Source organism: Sceloporus occidentalis, unplaced genomic scaffold (genome assembly GCF_023333645.1).
Source record: "Sceloporus occidentalis isolate IW3139 unplaced genomic scaffold, rSceOcc1.0.p SCAF_1, whole genome shotgun sequence".
NCBI classification, from domain to species: domain Eukaryota; kingdom Metazoa; phylum Chordata; class Lepidosauria; order Squamata; family Phrynosomatidae; genus Sceloporus; species Sceloporus occidentalis.
The window spans coordinates 316,257,513-316,263,539 of record NW_028316981.1 but is presented as its reverse complement, the minus strand read 5'-3'; the positions used below and the strand labels follow the sequence as shown (position 1 = coordinate 316,263,539).

At 44.8% G+C, this 6,027-nt stretch overlaps 1 protein-coding gene across 3 annotated transcripts in view; it reads left to right on the top strand.

The window, feature by feature from the left end:
• Nucleotides 1–18: 18 nt before the first annotated feature.
• Nucleotides 19–6,027, top strand: part of KIF24 (kinesin family member 24) — a 42,913-nt gene continuing 36,904 nt past the window's right edge. For 2 of the 3 annotated variants that reach the window (XM_089498013.1, XM_089498011.1), the window contains exon 1: nucleotides 19–307. The gene's annotated coding sequence lies outside the window, so the exon portion shown is untranslated. Of the gene's footprint in view, nucleotides 308–1,372; nucleotides 1,480–6,027 lie in introns of all 3 variants that reach the window. The other variant, XM_089498012.1, reaches the window with a different exon arrangement.

Here is a 6,027-nt window from a genome sequence, read left to right as displayed (position 1 = left end):
GGGTTTGAACGGGCGCTTGGCGGCGTCGCCATGGAAACGTGGCCTAGCGGGCGCCAGTAGAGTTTAGAGAGAGAGAGAAAGAAAGCGGGAAACTGAGTTAAAAGGACGAAGGAGAAGCAGAGAGAGAGAGAGAGAGAGAGAGAGAGGCGTCTTTTGTTTTGCTGTTTTAATATACATCTATTTAATGTGCAATGTTTGCAAAGGAGTCTTGACCTTTGCCCTGTTGCCATGGCGACGGGGAGATGGCGGCCAGAGCCTTGGCCCAGAGGAGCCTCCGCTTCTCATGGGAAGAGCCACGGCGCCTGAGGTAAGGAGCCTGGGATGGAAGAAGCAGCAGCAAGGCGCAAGGCGGCCACGGCAGTCTATGGAGGGCTGCCAGGGGCAGCTGCACTGCGGATATAATGCGGTTTCATAACACTTCTGCAGCTCCGGCCCATGGAGCCCTGAGAGCCCTCCGCCTTCTGAGCTGAAGAGGATCCCAGTGCCCCTGCCTTCGGGGAATGTGTCTTATATCCTGACAGCAGTGCAACCTCATAACAGCCTGTCTGTGCCGCATTGACCTCGTAGGGACCCCTCTGACCCTCCTCCTCCTCCTCTGCTGGGCTGCCTGGGCTTCCGCCAGTTCCAGGGAAGGAGACCCGGCCCCGCTGCTGCTGCTGCTGCTGCTGCAAGAGAGAGAGAGAGAGAGAGAGGGAGAGACCTCGATGTTTATCACACTATACTCTTAAAGTGCTACTATTCCACTTTGACTCCTCTAGCTGCCTCCTGTTGCATTCTGGGATTGGCAGTTTTAAGGAGAACTTCTCTGCCTGAGAATTCTAAATACCCCTCCTTAAAACTGCCAATCCCAGAATGCAACAGGAGGCAGCTAGAGGAGTCAAACTGGAATAGTAGCACTTTAAGAATATAGTGTGATAAACATCATAGTTGGTCATCAAGCAGGTAGAGTAGAGGCACTCTCCCTCCGTCCTGAGTGCCCCCACACCAGTCCCTCACAGGCCCTGCTGCTGCTGCTGCTGCTGCTGCTGCTTCTGGTGGCGGTGATGGGAGGCGAGGGAGAAAGGAGGCAGGTCAGAGAAGAAAGAGGCCGTTGGTCTCAGCTCAGGGGAGAAGAAAGGATTGAAGTGCACCTTCCTTTTCCTTTCGCTGGAAGCCAAGAACCGGCCCCCTTCCATACATGGATCCCCCTCCTTCCTCTCCAGGAAGCAGCAGCCCTCTTTCCATCCTAAGGGAAGAGAAAGCCCATCCAAATAGCCAGACCCACCAGTAAATCATGCCACTCTTTCCCGGTGTGTTTCGTGGGGTAAATAGGACCAGAAATTGAGTTTTTCAAACCCAAGTCATTAAAAGTAGTCTTCATGCCTTTCTTTAGGTCCAAGAGCTGGACTGCGGTCATGACATGATCAAGTCAGGGTTGTCACCCCACATTTTAAGGAGAGATTTGCTACTGCAGAGCACACAAACCTTTAACTTTTTAAGGTGGGTAACTGGATTAGCAGATTCATGATTCTTGACTCATATCTAAGTGCTGGCTTTCTTATACCTTCTTTCACTATTACATTATTAAGATGGACTTGTCTAAGCAGAGACCACTTTGGGGATTAGATGATGACTTTGGGAGAAGCGCTCTGCTTTTTCCCTACAGGCTTAGTGGGCCTTTCTTCTCCCTCCTATAGTCAGAGCTGATGGCCAAAGAAGTTACTACAGTGGCAGGCTAGAATTAGGGATATACCCATGAAGATCCCCAACCCTCCAGGAACTCAGTGACCCTTCTGGTCCCTTCTGCCTCATAAGAACCTATGCTTCTCAGTATTGAGGTATCTTAGCTTAGCTTGCCCTTCTCAAGATTTTTGGGAAGCTAACATGGATGGGAAGAGAAATATGTGTGCCTTTCCAAGCTCCTTGAAGGGAAGATAAAATTGTAATACCAGTAAATAAAATGCAAAATAGGTGCGGGTTCCACCTTTTCTCCACCCGTCTTATTTCACTGATACAATCTCTCCCTCTCTGCTGAACACATTTTTAGCACAAGAAAAGTTGGGCGTTTTTGAGTAGCTGCAAGCAAACCAAACACATTTTTCATTTTGAAGTTGCTGTTTTATCCCAAATGAGATATTACTGCGAGGAAAATAGGCTTTCTTTGAGTGTGCAGTTTTCATTCAGTTGGAAATGATGAGAGCTGAAGTAATACCTTTCACGCTCTCAGCTGAACTCAGATGACAAAAACTGACTGAAATCTTAACATGTTCTTGTAGCAGCCTCTAGCTTGCTGTCTTGTGCATCATGTCCTGCAACAAAAGGCCAAAGATCTAATGGGTTCTGTGTTTGGGTCATGAGAGTATGGGACAACCAGAGGGATCTCCCAACCTACTACATTTTTGAGAGGATGCTGATCTTTACTTGAGTTCTTTCACCGAAATAAGAAGGGAGGCTGAAGTGAATGGATTCAGCATCCTGTTTCTTCATCATTTTCATCCAGTGTCTTAGGCCTGATACAGACAGGCCAAAATAAAGCTGCTTCAAGTCACTTTGCAAGTATGCTGTTTAAATGATACATGTGTCCTAAGAGTCCGGAAGCCACACAAAAGCCGCACTCCAGTCTTAAGGAATGGAGTGCAGCTTTGGTGCAGCTTCCAGACTCTTAGGATGCATGCATCATTGAAACACCATACCTCCAAAGTGACCTGAAGCAGCTTTCTTTTGGCCTGTCTGTATAGGGCCTTACTCTCTTTGGGATTCAAATTAGGCTCTGATGCCCTTCACCTTTGACTTGATTTACTTGGGAGGCACAGCCAAATGCCCTTTGGATATCTTGAGCAAAGTTCAGCTAGTCAGCCTCTCAGCCGATCCATTTCGGGGATGGGGTCTCAACCTTCCAAAGGGACTAATTCTTTCTGCTGAAGCATTCCTGCCTGCCTTACACTTTGCTAGATAGTGAGAAAGAGCCGTGCCATAGATCTCAAGCAGCACTGTGTTTTCAGTTCTAGCCCATAAGCATGGCAGAGCTTTAGACAAGCCCGACTCCTGCTGAATTACCTCTATGGCTCTGTGCATTTTCTGCCAGACTCCTTCGGGGAGGGGGTCTTGCTAGTGAATAGTATATTTTGCCATACAGTCTTGGTGCTCCATCCTGCCTTCTGCTGTGGGTAAAGTCAGTAAATACAGCACTTAAAGAAATGGAAGATGTTCCTTGTACTTTCTTTGTTGCTAACTTGCTAGACCTGCCGGTGGCATAATTTTCAGTAGCAAAGCTCAAAGGCCCTCTTCAGGCTCTGGAATGTCCCCCCCCCTGCAACCCCAGCCTCCCCCAAGCTGGAACAAGAAGCTCTTATTGAATTTTAGGCAGCCCTCCTTCTGTAACTTGAAAGGAAGAAGCTGGTTGCCATGTAACAGAAACTACTAACACAGCAACCAAAGCAAAGGGGAATGACTAGTACTTAAGTATATAACAACAAGTTTCTCTTTATATAGAAACATCCTTGCATTTCTGGAGGCATTGCTTACCGGAAAGAATCAAACACAACTTTTAAATAATCATCCACCCCGTACAACTTGGGCTTATTTTATTCACGCACCATGAAAATGAGATGTTTTCACACCCCACAACAGCTGTTGTCTTAAAGCAGTTGTCCTTGTATCAGTTGTGATGCAAAGGTTTTTCCAGTGAGATCATCCACTAAAATTATAGTGAAAGAGTGATCAGAAAATGGACAAGGATTTATAAAGAAAATGGATAAAAGTGGTTGGAAAATTGATACATTTATTTACTAGCTTTTTTTTGGTCTTGTTTGAGGTGGTAAAGGCAAATGTTTGCAAATTCATAGCTGCAGCCAGTCTGAGAACGAATAGCAATAAATGTTTCTCCTTTTATTAAATCAGTGTTTCACACTTCCCTTCACAGTTTGATATACACTTACTTTTACTGAATGAAAAAAATTAAAATGTCCAAATTAGCGTGTGCGGAATTAAACATATAACTGAAAAACTTGAGTTGCTGTGATTTCAACCAGCATGTACACCCCTTCACTTGTTGTAAATGGTGTAGTAGGTTGCAAGAAAGGTAGATTGTACATGAAGCTGGTGTCTTTCAGAGGGCAGCAAGAGAGGCTCATGAGTGCATTAGAAGATGGGCTATAAATTTTTGACTTGGAAGCATGCTCTTCTCCATCCCTTCATGTCCTGTATAGAAGTGTGTAGACTAAAGCACATAGGTATAATTACATGCCTGGTGTGGAGGAAATAGACAGAGAAAACATAGTATTTGAACCCAGTGGGGTCATTTGTTGAGGCTAAAAGGTGGGAGATTCACGACAGATAAATCAAATGAGGCTTAACCCCCATCAGATGTGTATAGGATTGCTTCCTCTGTGGTCATTCTGCTAGCTTCTTCTTTTGGCCGGTATCCTAAACATAGTTGCTGATAAGACAGTTTCTTCTTCTGTCCTCACTGGAATAATTTATGACTAAACACATATAGGATTGTGTTGCTAAGTTGCTACTTGAACCAAGTTCTCCAGATCAAGCCTGGAACTATTTTACTGTGTTTGGTCAAACAGAGGATCAGTGAGCAATTCTACTTGACTTTGTTGTTCTGCTATGTGGCCTTTGACCGCTGTGACTTATTGCATGCACAGCAAATGCAACAGCTGCTCCTGTTGGAACTGAAATTTAAATCTGGGTGATAAATTCCTCTCCACATCTTACCTCAGATCCCCACCCATTGTGCCATAATTTCTTATGACCCCATTTCATGGGGATGTTGGTTTGCTGAAGGGCTAGCTTTCTGGATGAACCGATGCTTTTTAGTGTACGGTGTGGAATTAATGTGGATTTGGACCTTGATTCTCTTTTTTGGTAGTGATGGTGGTGGTGGTTGTTGTGTGTTTTTAAGTCAGGCTGTCACAGAGTTTTCTTGGCAAGGTTGGTTCAGAGAGCCTTGCTTTCTTCTGAGGCTGAGAGAATGTGACTTTCCTAAGATCACCCAGTAGATTTCCATGGCTGAGCTGGGATTTTAACCCTGGTCTCCAGAGTCATGGTCCAGTGCTCAAACCACTACCCCATGTTGGCTCCTTTTTGTATATCTGTAGAGATCATTGCCTCATGGATATAGAATCAAATTATGTGGTCTTATTAAGTAAGAGTGAATTGTTAGTGCCTCCTGCTTGTACCAGCAGGTGGCAAGAGAGACAGGAATATGGTTCCTGGAGGGGGAAAAACCCTGCTCTTGTTTGCTTGATATATTTCAGAAGGAAAGTTCATAGAATTTTAGAGCTGGAAGGGACCGCAATGGCCACCTAGTCCAACCCCTGCCTTGTAGGAATACACGTCTATAGCAACCTTGAACAATGCCATCTCTGTTTAAAGACCTCCAAAGATCAGTCGCCACCCTCCAAGGCAGTCCATTCCACTGATCAACAGCTCTCACAATAAGGGTCTTCCTAATTTTTAAATGGAATCTCTTTCCTTACCATTTGAATCCAGTGGTTGATGTTCTAGAGCTGCAGAAAACAAGCTGGCTCCATCTTATGTATGACAGCCCTTTAAATACTTACAATAACTATCATGTCATTTCTCAGTCTTCTCTCTAGTAAGTTAAACATATCCAACTTCCTCGATCATTCTTCACAAGGCTTGGTTTCCAGACATTTGATGATTTTGGTCACCCTTCTATGGACACATTACAGTTTGTTGATATCTTTCATGAACTGTGGTGCCAAGAACTACACACAGTATTTGAGGTTCATTCTGACCAAAGCAAAATAGAATGGCACTACTGCTTCCCTCAGTCTGGGCACTATGCTTCTGTTGATTCAGCCCAGAAACTGCTAAAGAAGTTGTTCAGTTCTGAAAAGTTAGTTTTTATATTTGTGAAAGTTGCAAAGGATAGGGCACTCATGGAGCCAGAGGACATTTTGAGAATCACTGTGGTATTGTTGCCATGGTTTTCAACCTTTAGTACTCCAAATGTTTTGGGTTTAAACTCTCAGAATCCTTGACCATTGATCATGCTGCCTGAGGTTTCTTGGA